The sequence below is a fragment of the Muntiacus reevesi genome, chromosome 2, assembly GCF_963930625.1.
Source record: "Muntiacus reevesi chromosome 2, mMunRee1.1, whole genome shotgun sequence".
NCBI lineage: Eukaryota > Metazoa > Chordata > Mammalia > Artiodactyla > Cervidae > Muntiacus > Muntiacus reevesi.
In genome coordinates, this window is record NC_089250.1 from 245,883,123 (window position 1) to 245,905,587 (window position 22,465).

Consider the following 22,465-nt stretch of genomic DNA (forward strand, 5'->3'; position numbering starts at 1 on the left):
CCAGTGGCCACAGGACTGGAAAAGGTCAGTTTTCATTCCAACCCCTAAGAAAGGCAATGCCAAATAATGCTCAAACTACCGCACAGTTGCACTCATCTCACACGCTAGTAAAGTAATGCTCAAAATTTTCCAAGTCAGGCTTCAACAATACGTGAACTGTGAACTTCCAGATGTTCAAGTTGGTTTTAGAAAAGGCAGAGGAACCAGAGATCAAATTGCCAATATCCACGGGATCATCGAAAAAGCAAGAGAGTTCCAGAAAAACATATATTTCTGCTTTATTGACTACACCAAAGCCTTTGACTGTGTGGATCACAATAAACTGTGGAAAATTCTGAAACAGATGGGAATACCAGACCACCTGATCTGCCTCTTGAGAAACCTGTATGCAGGTCAGGAAGCAGCTGTTAAAACTGGGCATGGAACAACAGACTGGTTCCAAATAGGAAAAGGAGTATGTCAAGGCTGTATATTGTCACCCTGCTTATTTAACTTCTATGCAGAATACATCATGAGAAACGGTCGGCTGGAAGAAGCACAAGCTGGAATCAAGATTGCTGGAAGAAATATCAATAACCTCAGATATGCAGATGACACCACCCTTATGGCAGAGAGTGAAGAGGAACTAAAAAGCCTCTTGATGAAAGTGAAAGAGGAGAGTGAAAAAGTTGGCTTCAAGCTTAACATTCAGAAAACTAAGATCATGGCATCTGGTCTCATCACCTCATGGGAAATAGATGGGGAGACAGTGGAAACAGTGTCAGACTTTATTTTTGGGGGCTCCAAAATCACTGTGGCCATGAAATTAAAAGACGCTTACTCCTTGGAAGGAAAGTTATGACCAACCTAGATAGCATATTAAAAAGCAGAGACATTACTTTGCCAACAAAGGTCCGTCTGGTCAAGGCTGTGGTTTTTCCAGTAGTCATGTATGGATGTGAGAGTTGGACTGTGAAGAAAGCTGAGTGCCAAAAAATTGATGCTTTTGAACTGTGGTATTGGAGAAGACTCTTCAGAGTCCCTTGGGCTGCAAGGAGATCCAACCAGTCCATCCTAAAGGAGATCAGTCCTGGGTGTTCACTGGACGGACTGATGCTGAAGCTGAAACTCCAGTACTTTGGTTACCTCATGTGAAGAGTTGACTCAGTGCAAAAGACCCTGATGCTGGGAGGGATTCGGGGCAGGAGGAGAAGGGGATGACAGAGGATGAGATGGCTGGATGGCATCACCGACTCGATGGGCATGAGTTTGAGTAAACTCTGGGAGTTTGTGATGGACAGGGAGGCCTGGCGTGCTGCGATTCATGGGGTCGCAAAGAGTCAGACATGACTGAGCAACTGAACTGAACTGAACTGAACTGAGGAAGCTGTTAACGGACCTTCGAGCAGAGCAGTGACACAAACTGATTTAGGCAGAGATCACACTTACTGCTATGAGCCTCTTTCATCTCTGAACCCCCAAAGTTTGTACTGAATACACTTCATAAACATTTGATAAATAAATAAGTCTATTACCTTAGCTGACCATCGCTCACCTCATCTGTAACAGGACCTTTGGAACTTCCATGCTGACACTTTCTCATCCAGGAAGAACAGTGGCCCACTGTTTACATGCCCCCACTTGTTAAGAAAGTTGTCAAGAGGTACTTAAGACTCTCAGAACACCCGTCCTCAGATGTAACTGAGCTTTGGTCTAAAGAAGAGCTTTATCCTCTGAGCCATCCGGGAAGCCCAAAAAGTGAGTGTTAGTCAGTCAGTCATGTCTTAACTCTTTGGGACCCCATGGAATGTAGCTTGCCAGGCTCCTCTGTTCATGGGATTTTCCAAGCAAGAATACTGGAGTGGGTTGCCATTTCCTCCTCCAGGGGATCCTCCTGACTTAGGGATCAGCCCCACATCCCCTTCACTGACAGGTGAGTTATTTACAACTTAGTCACCTAGGAAGCCCTCTCGGGACTTTCAGGTCTCCAATATTGCCCCGAACGTCTCTCAAGGTTTATAGCCTGTTGCTCCCCTTCTTTTTCCCAACTCACGTCATGCCCAACATAACTTATACTGCTTAAACACCTTTTGTTCAAAGAGCTCTCTCCCCATCTTTTATTTTCAGCTCCCAAATGTCAATATTCTTAGCACCTATCCTAGATGCCAAGGTCTTCCATATCACCCTGTTCTTCCTGTGCACCAGTGGGAAGGTCCATACCCTGCCCTGAGCACCACAGCCCTGCATCGAGACCTTTCTCCCATCCTGGCTGTTGTCCACCACTCGCTAAGATCAGTTACATCCCACCATGGCCATCAGTTCCTTTAATGAGCTAGGGATACCAGTTCTCCCTTTCTGAATGCCCCACAGGGTCAAGCCTTATTATTGGAAGAAGGAGAGAAAGGAGGCAGAGAGCACAATCTACTAACTAGCATCTCATCTCACTTTTACAGCCATCCTGTATGATAATTCTACTAGCCACACTTTTCAGATGAGAAAACTGAGGTACACAGAGGTTAAGCAAACACCTTGACCCCTAGGTCTTAAGGGACCAAGTCTGATTTAACTCTGAGCCCATCTAATTCTAAGACTGATGTATCCCCAGCCTCTACTCAGGGCCACCCCAACAAAGCTACTTTGCTTTTTAAGACTATCTGCCTTCCTCTCCCATCTGCAACACACTCTTCTCCTGCACTTATTGCAAAGATCATGTGTACTGCACCTCACACCTCTCCCCCGGCCCTTCCCTGAAATCTGGTGTTTCAATGGGACTGAGCCACTGAGCCTCCTACAAACACCACAGGACTGGAGGGACTGTGTGCATTCCAAGGGACCAGATTGGACCAGAGGCACCAGTGTGTACTACATCTGCCACAAGAGCGGTGAGACATTTTAGGCTCATTTAGTCTCACTTGTTTGCAGAGCTCATCTGGAACTTTTCTCTGGGAAATCAAACATTATAGCCACAGCAAAAAATGAAAAAAGTCATTTTACCCTATTCTGCAGGTCATAAGTGGTTGCCTAGAATAAGAAGTCTCCTTCTGGTTGACCACTGCCAAAAAAATAAAGTCTCCTTTGCAAAGACTGAGAGGCGTTGCATGATCAGGCCCCTGGTCTCTTCCCCCTGCTGTTCCAGTCCACCCACAGGGCTGAAAATGCCCCCATTCCAAGGCCTTGGCATGGAAATAAGTCCATAGTCCTGGTGGTGCTCTTTGCTCTACCTAGACTCTATAATCATCTATGTTTCTGGTGAGCTGCTTGTCAACCTCTAAAATGTATCTCACCAACAACCCTCTCTTGAGCTTTCTCAGGGTCCCTGTGACTTTGTTAACAGAATGAACCACTTTCAAAAGTGATGAGAACCCAGCACCCTGTACAAACCTCTAACCAGACTCATTCAACAAGGGTAAAGGCATCACCTGCTAGGTAACATGTGCTGTGTCAGGCTCTAGAGAAACACTAAAGGACCAAAGAAACTAAACCCCTTGCTTCATGAGATTTATGCTCTTCTGCATGGATTGCCCCATTGTCTGAGGCACCTGCAGTGTACTGTTTGTGTCTCCAGGAAAGAACAATTAATTTCCAACTTTGTTTCTCCAGGACAAAGCATGGCACTCAGTACTTGGTAGACATTCAATCATTGTCTTTACATTCGACTGCGGAAGATACAAGTCATGACTGTGTAACACTCACCAGGAAGTCAGGATGCCTGGCTCTGCCCCAAACAACCTGCATGATCCCAGAACATAACCAGCTCCTGGTCTCAGAAAGAATTCCCTTGCTGAAATTGACAGTTGGAGAGGAGATGCTCTTTGGGGTTACTTTGGGCAATTTGCTTCAAATGAACTACATAATCTACAGTGTACTTTTCATAGGAGAGAAAAATAAAATACAAAGCTCTGGGTAGATCCTAACTGGACATGGAGTGAGAATTACCAGGAAGTCCCAAAGTTTCAGCCACTGCCTTCTGATCCTAAGCCCAGGGCCCACTGACAACCTAAGAGCCCATCTTCGGATCAATCTCATTGATATTGCTCTGTAACAAAGCTACTTCCCAACAGATGACAGCTCAGAGGTGCTGGCTGGGGTGTCTTGCATCCTGTGTGACTATATCTGTATCTCATACAAGGATGAGTAATGTCCTGAACGTCTGACCCTTTGTGACAGCTACCTTTCTTCTTAACACAAAATAGCTCTAAACGAGAGCTATTCTCTCTAAATGAGAGAACTTGAAACCTCACCAATCCATTCTCAAGATGCATACAGTTTCTCATTATTAGGGAAGACAGGTATTTTGGTGGATCTATGAAAATAATAAAAAAAGCCTGAGTGCCAAAGAATTGATGCTTTTGAGCTGTGGTGTTGGAGAAGACTCTTGAGAGTCCCTTGGACAGCAAGGAGATCAAACCAGTCAATCCTAAAGAATATCAACCCTGAATATTCATTGGAAGGACAGATGCTGAAGCTGAAGCTCCAAAATTTTGGCCACCTGATGCGAAGAGCTGACTCACTGTTAAAAGACCCTGATGCTGGGAAAGATTGAGGGCAGGAGGAGAAGGGGGTGGCAGAGGATGAGATGGTTAGATGGCATCACTGACTCAATGGACATGAACAAACTCTGGAAGATAGTGAAAGACAGGGAAGCCCGGCATGCTACCATCCATGGGGTCACAAGTGGGACACGACTTAGCAACTGGACAAAGAACAGAATGGGAAAACCCCTTAGGTTCTTTTTCCTTCACCCAGACATGACAGCCATTATGAACCAAAGATGGTTAACGACCAGAGGAAGAGAACCATGCAGTCACTGTGCCTTAGGTCCAGTTTGGAAAACCTCCTTTAAAGGCTGAAAAGAGGAAGAATGCCTGAGTGGGAAGTAGCCACTGGATCTCTAAACCTAAAACCCTGCCCTTGATAATCACCCCCCATCCAGAGACTTCTCACCAACTTCTGCTGTCAAGTCTACATTGGCCTCAGGGGGCGCTGTTTGTCATGTAAATGTCATCCCAATTATGGATATGGAAAGTGAAAGAAAGTGAAGTCGCTGCTCAGTCTGACTCTTTGCGACCCCATGGACTGTAGCCTTCAGGCTCCTCCGTCCATGGGAATTTCCAGGCAAGAATACTGGAGTGGGTTGCCAGTTCCTTCTCCAAAGTGAAGTGAAGTTGCTCAGTCGTGTCCAACTCTTTGCAACCCCATGGACTGTAGCCTACCAGGCTCCTCCGTCCATGAGATTCTCCAGGCAAGATCCTTCTCCAAACCCTCCCCTTAATTCTCTGTGCCACAACTGAAACAGAGCTGGAACCTCCAACTCAGACTGATCAATGTCCTAGGGAAAACAAGAGGGAAGCAAATTCAGAGGATCTTGTAAAAGTTGAAAATCAGATCACCTGACCTAGCAGATCTGACTTGATCTCTGAACTCTGTGGCATATTCATTCTAGCACGGGGGTTGGCCTCAATGAACTTATACAACCCTGGAGTCCACAGCGTGAGGTCTACCCTCTCGGAATTACAGGCACAAGAGAATGAATCTCAGAAAAAAAAGGCAAGAAAGTGTTCCCCTGTGTTGTCAAAGGCTTGCTTAGCAAGACCCAATCTTCTAAGGGACAGAGCTCCTGCTGGGGGCCCATCTCCTCCGGGAGGGACCTCGGTCCTGACTTTATGGCTGCAGGGTTACAGGTGAAAATTTAGTCCAGTAAGGCCAACATCCTCTTTCCTGACAGGTGATAGATTCATGCGGTTTCACAAGAGCTAGGGTTTACTGTTTGTACATCCACCTGTTCACTGGACATTTCCTCAAACTCCTCTCCTGATCTCCATTCTCCTGGGTCGCAGACTGCTCCTCTCCTGGCATTCCCCATTTCAGAGCAGCACCAGACACCCCACAGCCAAACACAGAAGCTCTCGGACTCATTTCCTTTGACCTTCCCACGCCTCCTCTCACCACGCCCTGGTGACTTTATGCAGACAAGTCCCAGCTCTCCTTACTCTCCACTTCCACACCTCTGTCCTCCTTCATGCCACTGTCTCCTCCTCCCCAGCTGGTTGTCTTTACCCTGGATCCCTCCTGTACCAAGCACATGGCTCTCATGACGTCGTTCCCTGAAAATCTGTCCAAGTCTTATTACTCCTCTACCTCAAAACCTTCAGAAGCTTTTCATTACCATAAAATCAAGGATTTTTTTTTCCAAGCATTTTACCGAGTGTTTCCCAGCTAAATGTAATGCAAAAGAGAGGTTTTTTGAAAATACATCTGGGAAACTAGAGTACTACTTTCGAAAAGTATGTTTAAATGCATGATTTCTCCATGACTTTGACAAGATATTGGTAAGTAGGTTGATAAGTGTATTGGTGACCCATAGATATAATAGAATATATTGCGTAATTTTCCACAAATTATTTTATCAAAAAACTGTTTTAGCGGTATTTTATGGTACTCATGTCACTTGGAAACTGTATTTAAAAATTCTGGTGTATAATATGAATCACAGAGTTTATATTCTGGCATTTAATGTACTGTGTGATTTAGCTCTACTTTTTCTTTCCTCAATTTCATCCATGAACAATGCTTAGCTTGTTGGACTTTTAATTATAAAATAAATGCATGACTTTTTTTGAAGTTAAATAAGAAATTTTATAAAGAATTTAGAATTTATTTTTCTTCAAATTCATGCCTTGCCTTAAGATAACAAAATGATACCATTTTTTAAATTGTTCTGTTTCTTATTTTAGCTATGCTTATAGCCACACAGACAAAGATATACAGGTTTACTTATTCTTTTTCTTCATCCTTTTTTTTTTTCACTAAAAAATCATATAAAGTTTTATACATTATTCTGCAGCTTCTTTTTGTGTCATTGACAGTGTATTCCTGGACATCTTTCCAGGTTAATGGACATTGATCTTTATCGTTCACTGAAGTAGCTTTGTGATCCACTACAGTGCAAATGCACCAAAATACCACAGTTTATTTAATCACTCCCCTGTTGATGGATTGCTAGCATTCTAGTCATTTGCAGAGTTTTCATTTTTTGTTTAATGCAAGCAGTGCTACGATAAACATTCATAATGAAATCCTTTCAATTTATTTCTGAAAGATTAATGTCCCAAAAGTTGACGAAACTCATTTTTTCATGAAAAGCTCCTATTATTCACTTTTAGTAGCTCTTGGGTGAGATGAAGACCTACCAAAGTGGTCAAGGGTAGATTCTGAACCCCTGGCTGGAGCCCATCATCCTAAAGATGAGACCGTCTGCTTTCTGAAGTCAGTTCTCAGGATGTCCTTCTGGACACAGTGGGCAGATGACCAGCCTCCTAGTTCATCACAGGACACTGGTCCCCAACCACCTCCCTCCTGCCTTTACTCATGTTCCTCGATGATCCTCCTTGAGCTGTGTCTCGTGACACCTTCATTTAGAGAAAGCCAAGGCCATCAGCCATGTGACACCAGCAGGGGACGATACCCAGAAAGGGCACCTGACTCGGAGCCTAACGTTCCCACAGAGTCCAGAAGCCAGGAATCAGAAGGGAGCAGAGCTGACATGGTGATGGGCTGCCCCATCCTCTGCAGGGTTTCCCAACCTCTGGGATCTAAGGCCCGGTGATCTGAGGTGGAGCTGACATCATCATAATAGAAATAAAGTGCACAATAAATGCAATGTGCTTGAATTATCCTCAAACCAACCCTCCCACTCCAGTCAGTGGAAGAAGTTATCTTCCGTGAAACTGGTCCCTGGTGCCGAGAAGGTTGAGGACAGCTGCTCTAGAGCGACTTCACACTGCACACGCAGACTCTGCCTGGAGACTGGCTTCCAGTGGACCCCATTCAGGAGACAGTCAGTCCTGGGAGACATCCACCTTTCCTCCTTCCCTCCTCTCTTCCTCACCATCTCATCCCTTTGAAACCCATCGTGCTGCCTAAGCTGCAAGTGACACTACAAGTTACATATTTTGTTTTTTGGCCTTGGTTTCATCAACCATAAAATGGGAATAATAGTAACAACTCATAGGGATGTGAAGATTTAGTAAGTATAATCTATTTCCCTTCAAATCAGTGCTCAGATACAGATGATATAACAGACACACACATATATTATATATGTGCATGTGCTCAGTCATGTCTGACTCTTTGCGATCCTATGGACTGCAGCCTGCAACGCTCCTCTATCCATGGAATTCTCCAGGCAAGAATACTGGATCAGGTTGCCATTTCCTACTCCAGGGGAATCTTCCTGACCCAGGGATCAAACTTGTGTCTCCTACATTGGCAGGCAGATTATTTACCACTGTGCCACCTGGGAATCCCATATTATACACAAAAAGTGCTTACAACAGTGATCCATAGCACTGTCCCAAGAAGCCTTAGCTCTTACTTCTGGCTATATGCTCATCACCAGGGCAGGTCTCCCAGGAATACCTCAGCCCGAGACACCATGAGACACTGTTCCCTATGCATGGCATGATGCCACACCCCTGACCTCTTCCTATGTTCCTGTCTCCCCTGAGACTGACCTTTCCTCAGCTCAATGCCCACTTGCCTACATCCTTCTCCTCTTCAAAATCTCATTTCAAATTATAAAGCCTTCCAGGATTCTCACCTGTCTTCCAATACCCCCAAAGCTTTCACTCTTCCATCTTGTTTTATAACACCTTTCCTCTTTAGTCTGATCATTTTCTGCCTTGTATTACAGTCATGCATGGCCTTGACTTTCTCTCACTTGGAAGGCAAGTTCCTTGGCAATGTGGCTGAAACCCTTCCATTCCCTTCGCTGTCTGCCACGGTGACTGACAACGCAGTGATGCTAAACACAGACTGGCCAAGTGAATGCTGTCATCTTAGAAACCCTTGGCAGTGACAGTGTCTTTGCCCGTCTTTGAATTCCATTCCACTGCTGCATAAAAACTGAGGCTTCCTCTCAATGGGTCGATAGCCGAGTAGGTCCACTGCACTGCAGTAGGGTGCACTGCAGTGCCGGGGGGAAGGCAGGAGAGTCAGTGTTATGTGAAGTGTAGAGCTCTGGCCTGGTAACCACGTGGACACAGGGACTGGTCTCTCTGGCTCAGAGAGTATCTGGAGCTAGAGCCCTCCTATGGGTAAGAGTCCACACACCTCACCCATTCCTCATCATCTGTGTCAGAGCCCCAATTTTAACTTGAAGTGCAGTGTCTGACCCAACTGAAATGGAATCCAGGGAAGGTCGAATCCTATTAAGTCACCAGACCATAAAGCAGAAAGGTATAAAGTTGACAAATTGCTTCTCCCAGTGGCGGCAGCTGTGAAGCACGCAGCAAGGCTGGGCTCTGACCCAGGAAAGGCCAACAGAGTCCCTCCTTCTTCCCTGAGCCCGGTCTCAACGTCCAACATCCCTTCCCAGTGGAGGCGGCATTAAGTGTCTAACGAGTAAGTGTTTAGCACGGTTCCTTGTATTTTATTTCTCAATTCAAACAGAACCTGGGCATACCAGGTCAGGCCTGCCTCCAGGATAAGAAGTTCACAGTGACTCTTTCAAAAAGGATTTCCGTTGGTGGTGCATCGAGTTAGCACTGTGCATGTCCCACCATCATGCCCTTTCCCTCCCAGCCAGTCCTGGGAAGAGCTGAAGCCGTCAATCACTGGTTCCTGAAAAGAGTTCTCTGGGCTCCACTGAGTATGCACTCAACTCCTCTTCTACGCTCTGTCAGTCACCAAGGTGACTGAGTCCAGGAGGGAAGAGGTTGAGGAGGGAGGCAAATGCTGCATAATTTTATCTGCATTATCCCCTGGAATTCTCCCTACAACCATGTCATGTCAGTATTAGATAAGGTCCGCCTTGTAAAAATGAACAAAGAGAGGTCCAGCGAGGATAGTCACTTATCCAAGGTCAAGTAGGTAGTATCAATACAGAGTCAAGTTGCATACAAGGTTGAATCCTTCCGGTTAAAGTTAACTTTGAGTCTGTCACACAACACACTTCCCTGGCTGTCTCCAAAGCCCCTCCTCCAGCACACAATTGCCTCCCTGAACCATAAAAGGCAGCATTCTCCCTCTAAGGGTGCTTTCCTTGTCCTCAAATTATCCATTCCATTATAGGACCTTTCAGTGGAATTTACAACTTCCTAGAAACAACCTGCTAAGAGTTTTGTCAACAAAGTATTTCTCTGGGGCCCCTGCCCATTTATTTGACGCAGATAGTTCCTGCTCTTGGCATCACTGCTACCCTGATGCCCCCCAGCCCCTCACCTCAGTTCTTAGACATGGCTCCCAGTTCTCAACTCAGATGCCTTGGTCTGATGAGCTATTAGGAACAGCTTCATCCTCTGAACTTCAAATGTTCTTACTCAGAATTTTGAAATGGGACTCAGAGTTTTCCCATTTTCAGAAGATTTCCTTCTCCTTAAGCACAGTAGTGAACCTCTGCAATCCTCATCTGTCAAAGGGATATTAACTGTTCCTCTTTCCTTGGGAGATAAAATGTCAGCCCTATTCTATACGTATGAAGTGTTAGGATAGTAACTAACACAAAACGAAAGCTCAGAACATGCTCGCCCCCTGCTCCTTCTCTTCAGCCACTATCAGTTCAGTTCAGTCGCTCAGTTATGTCCTACTCTTTGCAACCCCATGGACTGCAGCAAGACAGGTTTCCCTGTCCATCACCAACTCCCAGAGCTTGCTTTAACTCATGTCCACTGAGTTGGTGATAGCATCCATCCATCTCATCCTCTGTCGTCCCCTTCTCCTCCTGCCCTCAATCTTTCCCAGCATCAGGGTCTTTTCCAATGAATCAGTTCTTTCGCATCAGGTGGCCAAAATATTGGAGTTTCAGCTACAACATCAGTCCTTCCAATGAATATTCAGGGTTGATTTCCTGGAGGATTGACTGGTTTGATCTCCTTGCTGTCTAAGAGACTCTCAAGAGTCTTCTCCAACACCACAGTTCAAAAGCATCAATTCTTCAGCACTCAACTTTCTTTATGGTCCAACTCTCACATCCATACATGACTACTGGAAAAACCATAGCTTTGCCTGGTCCCAAATCACTCATAGTGATAGGATCTGTATGGCTCATCACTTATAGTGACACTATCTGCAAGCCCCACCTCTGGCTACAGTGGAAAGTCAAGGGCTTGGTTGAGGAGACAGAACAGAGTATCCCTGGGTTCCTCACACACTTCTGAGAAGCTTCGATTTCCTTCTCACCTGGATCAAAGGAATAACCCAGCATCTGCTGGGTGACTCGTTGCTGCCCTTCCAAACCACCTGCCTTCTGGCTCCAACCCATTCTCACTGAAGGAGACACCTGAGTCCAACTCCCTTCCCCTGGTGTTCAAATCTTTCCAGGAAATCCATATCTCTAATGCAAAGGCTCCCAAGGAAACCCACCTCTGGCTCTCCAGACACTAGAATCCATTGATTTAGGAAGATATTTTTTTCCCCTCAAATAAAATAGAGACAGAATTAGGGTCACTTCTCTACTGACTGAGTCTTCCTGCCTTCCTGCCTCCTCCACTGCAGTTTAGTTATTACCATTGGCAACTGCATCCATTCTTACATCCATACTCATTAACTGGTTATTTGAATAGATTGTTTAACTCTACCCAGGAGATTCCAAATCCTGAGTTCTTTTGGGAGCATATCTTAATTTTCAAAGCATAAATTTAATAATAAAGAATAGTCTTACAAGTATTACAAATAAATCCAGTGCAGATCCCAGAACTATAAAGGAAGTATTTGCAGAGTGCCATAGAAGCACAGGGGAGGGTGCGCGCCCTTCTTTCTGAAAGAAGACTAACCTGATGCCATTCTACTCAGGAAACACCTCCCTCCTTCAAGTTGTGGCTCAAAAGTCAGCTCCTTTGGGAAGCAGTTAACAATGAACAATTGAAAGTTTCAGAAAAAATACAGCAAATTCCAAGGACTGAAGACAGGGTCACTGGGTTCCATCTACATTTTCCTCCTGACAGGTTTGAGAAAACAGTTAGATCTGGGAAGTAACTAGATTTGGAATCTGGTTAGCCACACAAATAGTCTCCCAGAAGTTCTCTCAAATATGAAGAAGAGGAGGAATCTAGGGAACTCTTTATCCTTTTGGCTGAAGTGTCTCCACGTTTTGGAAGTTCTTATCCCAGTCAACGGTCTTGAGAATTTCCAAGGAGACCACACTGTGATGCACCCCTGTTTCCACTGTAGGTCTTTTCATTTTGGATGTGGAGAGTAGGGAGTGTTTGTGTCTGTTTTTTGTTTTTTGTTTTTTGTTTTTTTTTCTGGGGAAAGCTCAAAAAAGGCTTGTCATTTGTAATCTGTGAAGTCAATTATCACATTCAACTAATGACTAGATAGAAGGATAATTAGCAACCATTTCACCCAAGGGCTGCTTTTCCTCAGAGAGCAACAAGGGGCTTCTTAATTTTCCTAAATGTTTTGCTGTTAGTGCTTCATTTCATGCCAGAAGGCATCAAGAACAGTCCCATCCTTTCCCTTCTCACCTACACCATTCCCATCACTGCACAGCCTTGGGAATTCAGTACTGAGATGATCTTTGCTTCATCACATCTTCAGCTTTCCTAATTGGGTTGAGGAAGACGTGATTATTTTCATTCCTTTTTTTCTCTCCACTGAATGTAAAAGGAAAGAGTCAGGCCTCATGTCAGAGTTACAGCTTTTCATACGATAGATCTAAAGAATATTACCTCTGAAAAGCAAGTACAGCTCTGTAGTACAAGCTCCGGTTATAAATTAATGATGACTCCTTCCCCCGGTAAGACAGTGGCTTTAAGATTTGCATAGCCAATCAAAATCTGAATCTTGAGAATCAACTATCGCTCAACACCCCGGTATATCAAGGCACAAGTTCATCCTCTCCCTCCCTGTATCTTCTCCCCTGTGTGTTCCCATCTTGGTGAAGATGCACCCACAGCCTTGCACTTCAGAAACCGGTGCACCATCTTGCAATTCTCCTCCCCTCATCTCCAAGTCTTACTGAGTCTGTCTTCTTGAAATCAACAATACTGACCATCTTTTCTCCACTGCCACTGCTGGACACAGTCTAGCTCCTTACTGCTCCATGCATGAATTTCTTTAATATCTACTGCATGTTCCCCACCACAAGCTTGGCCTGCCTCGAAAATTTTCCTGACGGCCCTAGTAATCTTTCTCCAATGCAAATCTTATTAAGTCATTCCATTCTTTACCTTACTGATCATTTCCCTTCAGGAGAGATTTCAAGTTTCTGACACTCCCTGAAAAGCCTCTACAATCTGTACATGGTCATCCTTTTGGCTCCTGATCTAAATGCACTCTGATCTGTGGAAATTATTTACATCCCTTCATCGTGAACATTTTTTTTTTTAATTACTGTGATTTAGCGTCCCTGTGGCAAATGGCATAAAGAAGATTGGGTTTTATCTCTCAGTCTGAGAATCACTGTCTTTTAACAAGCAATATTAACTCATTCATAGTATTGGATATAAATGTCCAAGTCTATATTAGTAATTACAATACTACGAATGAGTTAACTCATTCTCTATTTGCCATTCTTTCTGGTTATTTCCTAATTCTTTGTTTCTTCTCTGACATCTCTTGAATCGATTGAGATTCTTTTGCTCTGTTTTCCCTAACTGGAATAGTTAGTGGCCTAGGGACTATACTCTAGATCTAGTTCTATAATTGGTACTTTACACTTCTGATAAACATACTTGAACATGGATTATTCAGAACAATTTTAGAGATAATCAGCATCTATGTTCTCTATATAACAAGAATTTCAGCAGGCTTTAAATTCCATCTGCCTCCTTCATGCAGCCCAAGCACATTGCATTTGGAATCAGCTGAAGTATTTCAGTTAGAAAATTAATTTTTTAAAGCACTAAATAAGGTTTTTTCTGATGTATTTGTTTAACAGTTATTTCTTTTATCCTCCTTCTCTTCTGGATTTTTTCCCCTTGCTAGTTAATTCTTTTCAAGGGATCTTGCACATGGCAAATTTTCCAAACCTCTGCATATCAGAAGATCTATGGATTTTACCCTTAAGCCTGAATTAAACTTGACTGGATCAAGCAATCCAGACTCAAAGTTAATTGTCTCCCCAACATTTGGAAATACTCATCCATTATCTGCTGCATCCATTGCTACTGCTGAGAAGTCTGATGCCAACCTGATTCACATCCTTCTACAGGTAATCAGCCCACCCAGCCCACCATACTTCACTCCAGAAGCTTTTAGAATTTCCATTAGTGAACTAAAATTTCACCATACAGTGTCTCTTGTGTGGATTTAATTTTTCATTTATTTCATTAGTTCAACATCTAAGATTTGTCTTTCTAGGAACTTATTAGATTCTTAAATCCTATGAAATCACCTTCTATTATGTGTTTGACATATTGCTGGATACATTCTGCTATTCAACTCATGTGCTGCTGCTCCTTCTTTCAACAATCTACTTTTTAATATCTTGCATCTCTAGTTATTCTGTCTGTGATTATTAAGAGCTGCCAGATAGAGTTGGAAAAAGTGTTCTTATTAAGTGGAAAAATCATGCTGAAATGAGTTGTTATCTGGATTGAATAGGTTTGAAACAAATGTGCCCAATTTAATAAATCTAGAAATTTATGACAGTCCTGAGAAATTCAGGACTTTAAATCTTCAGATGGAGCATGAGAAGGCAAGGAAAGCATCGTTGTTGTTTAGTTGCTAAGTCGTGTCAGATTCTTTACAATCCCATGGACTGCAGTATGCCAGGCTTCCCTGTCCTTCACCATCTCCTAGAGTTTGCTCAAACTCACAGCCATTGAGTCAGTGATGCCATCCAACCATCTCATCCTCATCTTCAAGCCTCCTTTCCTCCTGCCCTCAATCTTTCCCAGCATCAGGATCCTTTCCAATGAGTTGGCTCCTCACATCAGGTGACCAAAGGAAAGCATATCCCTGAAAAAAAACACCTGGCCACATTTTTGTGTGGTGGTCTTCCCAACACCAATCACACTCTTCAGATCAAGGCACCCCTGGTGGTAGTGAGGCTGAGCAGGATACCCTGTGGGGATCCTGGGCACCAAAGTCTTTCTGTGTCTCCTGTTTCTCATTTGTAGGAACCAGTTCCAGCCTCCATGATCTTCCTCATGTTCCAAAGGGCCATTCAAACAGTTCAGACAGTTGCTAATCAGGGAAAGGAGGGGATGCAGAGTCAAGGAAGGAGTAGTCAAGAAACAACAGTCCAGCCTTGGGATAGGGTCCTGGTTCCGCCTTCAGGGGTATCTCTGAGCTCTTCTGCAGAACTAAAGCCCCAATAAATGGAAGACATTAACCACCTGATGAAGCATTCTTCATTCCAGAGATAAGGCCACAGTTTGATAACCTCAAGAAGCTCAGAAGCTCATCAAGAGTTCTAAGCTAGATGAAAGGAGTGCAGGCCCTGCACACACCCTCTTCCTTATTAGCAACCCTGTCCTTGAGCCATCGCTATAAAGCTCCTCATCAAATCCCTACCCCATGATGGGACACAGAGGTTTGCGGAGCATGAGCCCACTGTGTCCCCCTTTGCCTGGCAGAGCAATAATGCTATCATTTTCTATTTTACTCAAAACTCTATCTCTGAGATTCAGTTTGGTACTGGTGCACAGAGGCCAAGTTTAGGCATTAGTAGGTGTACAAACCCCCGAGAGAAGTAAATAACTCTGACACACCCTAATAGAACAAAAAAGACCGTGCTCCCACGGCAACTCTAACGCATTCACGCGACACCCAGGTAAGCTGAGCTCGTGATTCCCAGGGCCACGTGATGCATGTGGGCAGGAGGAGCACAAGTCCGTCTTCACTTCACTTTTGGTATTCTGTGACCTTGGGGTATTTACAGCCTCAACTAAACTGTTTTATTGGCTGAAGGTTTGCACTTAATATCTAGTTTTATACTGAAACCATGTAGCCAGTGAATGACTTTGAGCTCCTTGAAAAAGCCATGAGGTCCGAATAACAAGAGCAATGTATTAGAAGATTTTGTTATGAACTCCCTAGCACCCTTCAGAGGGTCAAAACCATCTTCCCAAGGAGCAGAGAGTCTCACATGGGGACAAATTCCCCAAGCCTTGTCATTTGACTTCAGGTTTTTAATTTACTCCAGACTTACACAGCCTGATTCCCATGGAAGACAAGAGTCGGCTATAAGATCTCATCACCACCGTCCCCTCCCCAGACTGTCTGAAGCTCTGAGGACTCCCAGGGAAATGTGGAGATATTTTGTCAGATCGTCAGCACCCTATTTTCAGAGGTCCTCTGGAAGGTGGAAGTAGAAATGTTTGCCTGAGTCTCTGATGAAGTCCCTCAGCTATCAAAGACATGCATCTGGAAATTTTATTCCATATTTAAAGAAAAAAAATCCATCTGTTATAATCATGGTCTTTAGGCCCCTTTCTGGTCAAGGCATTACCCTTCCCCTGATGAAACAGGAAAAGGTACACACAAAGCCCAATGCTAGTTTTCTAACATGAAAAAAAAAGGGACAGGAACCAATTACCAGCTTGCTTCACCCTCAACACACAAACACACACGGTAGATACAGAGATAGTTTTAAATACAGATGTGGATGTTCATTTTCCCTCAATACAGTCCTCTGAGGCAGATGGATTATCTCCATACAGGATGTGCAAACTGAGGTGCAGAGCAATCAAATCCCCTCAGGTAAGTGATACTGCATTCTCAGCTGTTATTTTTCTCATTTGCTGTGCAGGAACTAAATCTGTTTTATCCATCCCAGGATCCTTTTGCCTAGCAGAGAGTTTGGAACATAATTTGTATCCCTGACACATCCACACCATCTCATTTACTCAGTGAACTTTCATTGACCACCTACTATGTGCCAGACCCTCTCTTAGGCAGGGTGATACAGGACTGAATGAAACAGAAATAAGTTCTGATCATCTAATGGGATAAATCACAAAAATTCATCACTACTTAGTTGAGCTCTTAAAAAAAAAAAAAAGCACCAAAGCTTCCTACTAAGGAGATGACATCCAAAAGTGGGAGAGGGGTGGGTGGGTGATATCCCATCTTACGTTAGAATCAGGGTTGGGAAAATCCTGCCTCTCCAGAGGTCATCGTGATCTTTTGTCATACCCACACACCTCAAACCTCATGGTCAAGATTCCTTGCCTTTGGAACACACACACATCAGATGCTATATTTCCTGGAATCTAGGGTTGCCAGAATGAGAAAATTAAAACATGGAATTCCCAGTTAAGTTAGACTTATAGTAAAAAGTCATTGCTTATCTGAAAATCTATCTCAAATATTGGCTTGGCCAAAAAGCTGGTTTGGGTCTTTCCATAAGATCCAAACCAACTTTTTGGTCAACCCAGTATAACTTGGGATGTACTTAGAATAAAATATTTGTTTGTCTGAAATTAAGACTTAACTAGATGTCTGTATTTTACCTCTCAGGCAAACATACAAGAGAATCATTCAATCATTTTAGAGGCAAGTGGAATAAAATAGAATAAAAAAATTAAAATAGAGGTTGGAGACCTGAATTTGATTGGGAGTTAATTAGATATTTTAATTATTGAGAAGAGTTAACTTTCAAAGAAGAAAACAGTGTCTGCATAACCTCTTTATCTGCTGTGGTTAGTGCAGTCTATAAAGACAAGATACCAACCCAGGTACACAACAGACACTCCACTATCATCTCTGGGTGTTTAATTATTTTCATTATTGCTGGTGGTATGTGCATCAATCCATTATGTTAAAATCTAACCTTGGCTTCCCTGGTGGCTCAGATGGAAAAGAATCTGTCTCCAATGCAGGAGACCCTGGTTTGATCCCTGGGTCAGGAAGATCCCCTGGAGAAGGGAATGGCAACCCACTCCAGTATTCTTGCCTGGAGAATTCCCTGGACAGAGGAGCTTGGTGGGCTACAGTCCATGGGGTCACAAAGAGTCAGACCCAACTGAGTGACTAACACTTTCTAACAATAACAAACCTTATGATTTTCCAGGTCCTGTACTGGGGTTGTTCACATACATGGTCATTCTCAATCCTTCCAGCACCCTTATGAGAAAAATATTATCATCCTGAGATCGCAGGTGAGGAATCTGAGACTGAGTGGTGTAGTACCTTGCCTGAGGTGAGAGAATCTGTGTTCTAGCCTAATTCACCCTGATCTCAAGCCCCATGGCTTCTCCATCATACTAAATGCAAGCACAGGGTATTTGAGTTTTAATGTAAAGCCTCACCATAAAGGAAGGAAAATGAATTCAAGATAGCTTAATTCTAATTAAGCAGCACTAAATATATCTCATGTATTTTTGCAGTAAGACTGTCTTTGCTGTGTGTGCTTACTTGTGACAGGTCACCCACCTATCTTCTTTGCAGACATAAATAACTCCAAGCATTAGGAAGGAGATGTGGAAAGCTGCAGAAAGAACAAAGGCACTTTGGTATAGAAACACCACATTTGCTAGAATACACATGAGCCTGAAACAGTCAACAATGGATCGCAGGCCTTAGACTCTGTTCCACTGCCCCAGGAAAAAGAGATGGGGGATGGAGGGAATGAACTTGGTACCGCTGCCCCTGGCTGTAATGAGCAGGGACTGCTCCAAGGTGGAAAGGGACTCATGTCCTCTGTGATACTCCTATGCTCCCTGCCCTCCAGCGGAATACTGGTCCATCAGCTAACTTGAGGGGATCTTGATGGGGGTCCCTTCACAAAGCCTGAGAAGTCCTGGGTAGTTCATCCAGTATCTGCGGGTCCCCAGGCAGGGAGAGGGACAGAGTCACAGCAGCCTGCAAAGCTTTCTTCTGGGAAAGTGTGTGTAACAAAAATAACAACAAAACCAACATCCCCAGTGCACAATTTCCAGAGTTCCCTGGAGCCTGACTATAATATTCATAATTAGACTCATTTTGCAGCTGAGGTCCCAGAGGACCTGAGAGGTTGGTTAAGCCATTCTCCCAAAGTTTCAGAGCACATCATTGCTGGAGAGTTGGGAATGGAAGGCGGGTCCAGAGTACTGGCTGAAGGTGCTGGATCTCATGCCATCCAGGTGACTGCTCGTGGTCTCTACCCTCTTTCATTACTAGAGATAAACCTATCTAACGCCAGTTTCTCCACTTGAACCAAAGCCTGTGCTCTTTTTTCCTACCCAAAGACATCATTCCAAATATTAGGTTCTCCAATCATGCCTTTGTTCCTGGGGATCATCCTCTTCAGCATGTGAACACATGCTGCCACATATATGCACACATGTGTTTAGGTACATACATGCATGGATATACCCACATATACAGAAGGGTCTTCTCTCCCCTCACTCCATGCTGTCTCAATTTTCTACTCCTTTACCATAAAAAAAGATGGGATTGCTAAGTAAATATAGTATTGGACAAACAGATGTAAGAAGGCAAATCTATTAAAATGTAAGGATAGAATTTAGGTGTGTGTGTGGGGGGGTGGCATATGGGTATTTACTGTACTCTTCTTTCAACCTTTCTGAATATTTGAAAATTTTCAAAGTAAAATTTGGGGGAGGGGGAAACTGTCTCTATTTCTTTTCCTTTCCTCCTATTATCTTCTGAAACTACCCAAGAAGGCTTTCACTACCATTTTTCACCAGTTCCTACCCAAGGCACCCATGACCTTCATGTTGCTAAATGCATTGGTCACTCCCCAACCCTCTTGCTTGACCTGCTGGCAGTGTTCGACTCTCTCCTTCTTCCGGTATTTTCTGCCCCACCCTCTGCTCACTTTTTAGAATGTAACTCTATTTTCATGATATATCACTGATTTCTCCTTCTCAGTCTCTCTCTGTTTGAATCTCACCTTCCCAACAGCTATAGAGTAGTTAGCCTTGGACATTTTTTTCTATTTATATTCCTATGCTGAGTTCATCCAGTCATGTGGCTTCAAATAATATTATTATAGATAGCTTCCAAATATATATCTTTAGCCTATACCTTGCTCCTGAACTCTGGACTCCTGTGTTTGGCTGCCTATTCTATATCTGTATCACCCCAATCTTAAAACATCTATCAAAAGTAAAATTCCTGGTTTTATACCAGCATCCCCAGTCTCACCCAGACCTGCTTATAACCTGGTGAAAAAGCCCAGTCTAGAGGATGAGAGGCCATGAGGCATTCTGTCAACTGCAAGTCATCTGAGTGAGGCCATCCCAGATCAGCCAGTCACCAGCCAAGAAACCAGCTAATGGCAGATGTGTGTGTGGTTTTGGGATATATCAGCTGATGCAGTCAGACCAGTCCACAAAATTATGAAACCAATAAAAGGTTAGTTTTTTATGTCATTAAGACTTGGGGTGGTTTGTTCTTGATGAAAAATTCCAGAATAACTAAATTATTCTAGACAGTGTGTGTAATATTAAGCAGAAAGAGTCACTCTGGAAAAAAGCTAATTACTTAACTCTTTAAACGCATGAATTGGGAGCTGGTCATATCATCAGCCCTTGTTTCATTAAATATGGCCCCTTTACTGCCCCAATTTTCTCACCTAGGAAAGTTTTAATGGTACGAAAGCTTCTTTCAACTATCTTTGGGAATCTTTTTTTTTTTTTTGAGAGGGGAGGGACAGGGCACACAGCATGTGGCATCCTAGCTCCCTGAAAAGGGATTGCACCCATTCCCCTGCAGGAGAAGTGTGGAGTCTTAACCACTGGACCCCCAGGGAAGTCTCTTTATGGTATTCTTGGATGGAGCCTAGTGAAAGACTTCCTCTAGGCTATGAAGACATCCGGTATGATACCTTCCCTTCTCAAGGAACTACAGACAAAGAGTGGAGACAGGGCTATACAAACCTGTCCTCTGTTTCTTTTTATTTGAATGCCATGTGATTGTCTCTGGATTTTAAGTCTGATAAATGTGGTTTACAGAGCGAACATGCCTCCAATTTGTATTGACTGTGAAAGTGCTGCACTCAATATATGCCATCAAATTTGGAAAACTCAGCAGTGGCCACAGGACTGGAAAAGGTCAGTTTTCATTCCAATCCCTAAGAAAGGTAATGCCAAAGAATGCTCAAACTACCACATAATTGCACTCATCTCACATGCTAGTAAAGTAATGCTCAAAATTCTCCAAGCCAGGCTTCAACAACACGTGAACTGTGAATTTCCAGATGTTCAAGCTGGTTTTAGAAAAGGCAGAGAAACCGAAGATCAAATTGCCAACATATGCTGGATCATAGAAAAAGCTAGAGAGTTCCAGAAAAACATCTATTTCTGCTTTATTGACTATGCCAAAGCCTTTGACTGTGTGGATCACAATAAACTGTGGAAAATTCTGAAGGAGATGGGAATACCAGACCACCTGACCTGCCTCTTGAGAAATCTGTCTGCAGGTCAGGAAGCAACAGTTAGAACTGGACATGGAACAACAGACTGGTTCCAAATAGGAAAAGGAGTACATCAAGGCTGTATATTGTCACCCTGCTTATTTAACTTATATGCAGAGTACATCATGAGAAATGCTGGGCTGGATGAAGCACAAACTGGAATCAAGATTGCCAGGAGAAATATCAATAACCTCAGATATGCAGATGACATCACACTTATGACAGAAAGTGAAGAAGAACTAAAGAGCCTCTTGATGAAAATGAATGAAAAAAGTGAAAATGTTGGCTTAAAACTCAACATTCAGAAAACTAAGATCCTGGCATCTGGTCTCGTCACTTCATGGCAAATGGATGGGGAAACAGTGGAAACAGTGGCTGACTTTATTTTTTTGGACTCCAAGATCACTGCAGATAGTGACTACAGCCACAAAATTTTCCTTGGCAGGAAAGTTATGACCAACCTAGACAGCATATTAAAAAGCAGAGACATTACTTTGCCAACAAAGGTCCATCTGGTCAAGGCTATGGTTTTTCCAGTAGTCATGTATGAATGTGAGAGTTGGACTATAAAGAAAGCTGAGCACTGAAGAATTGATGCTTTTGAACTGTGGTATTGGAGAAAACTCTTGAGAGTCCCTTAGACTGTAAGGAGATCCAACCAATCCATCCTAAAGGAGATCAGTCCTGAGCATTCATTGGAAGGACTGATGTTGAAGCTGAAACTCCAATACTTTGGCCACCTGATGTGAAGAGTTGACTCACTTGAAAAGACCCTGATGCTGGCAAAGATTGAAGGCAGGAGGAGAAGGGGATGACGGAGGATGAGATGGTTGGATGGCATCACCGACTAGATGGACATTAGTTTGGGTAAACTCCAGATGTTGGTGATGGACAGGGAGGCCTAGCATGCTGCAGTCCATGGGGTCACAAAGAGTCAGACATGACTTATTGACTGAACTGAACTGAACCTTCAAGACCAAATCAAAATCTGCTGAATTATTAAAAAATGCATTTTTGACTCTGGATTGAAATGCAAATCTGTTTTTTAACATGCATTCTATTTTTAAAATTCTTCCATAAATTTCATTAGGAAGCTATCGAGATGAACCAATTTTGCATTTGATCTATTAGAGGGGTCCAAGGACTTTGCAACTACATAGGCCCTGAATCTGACCCAGA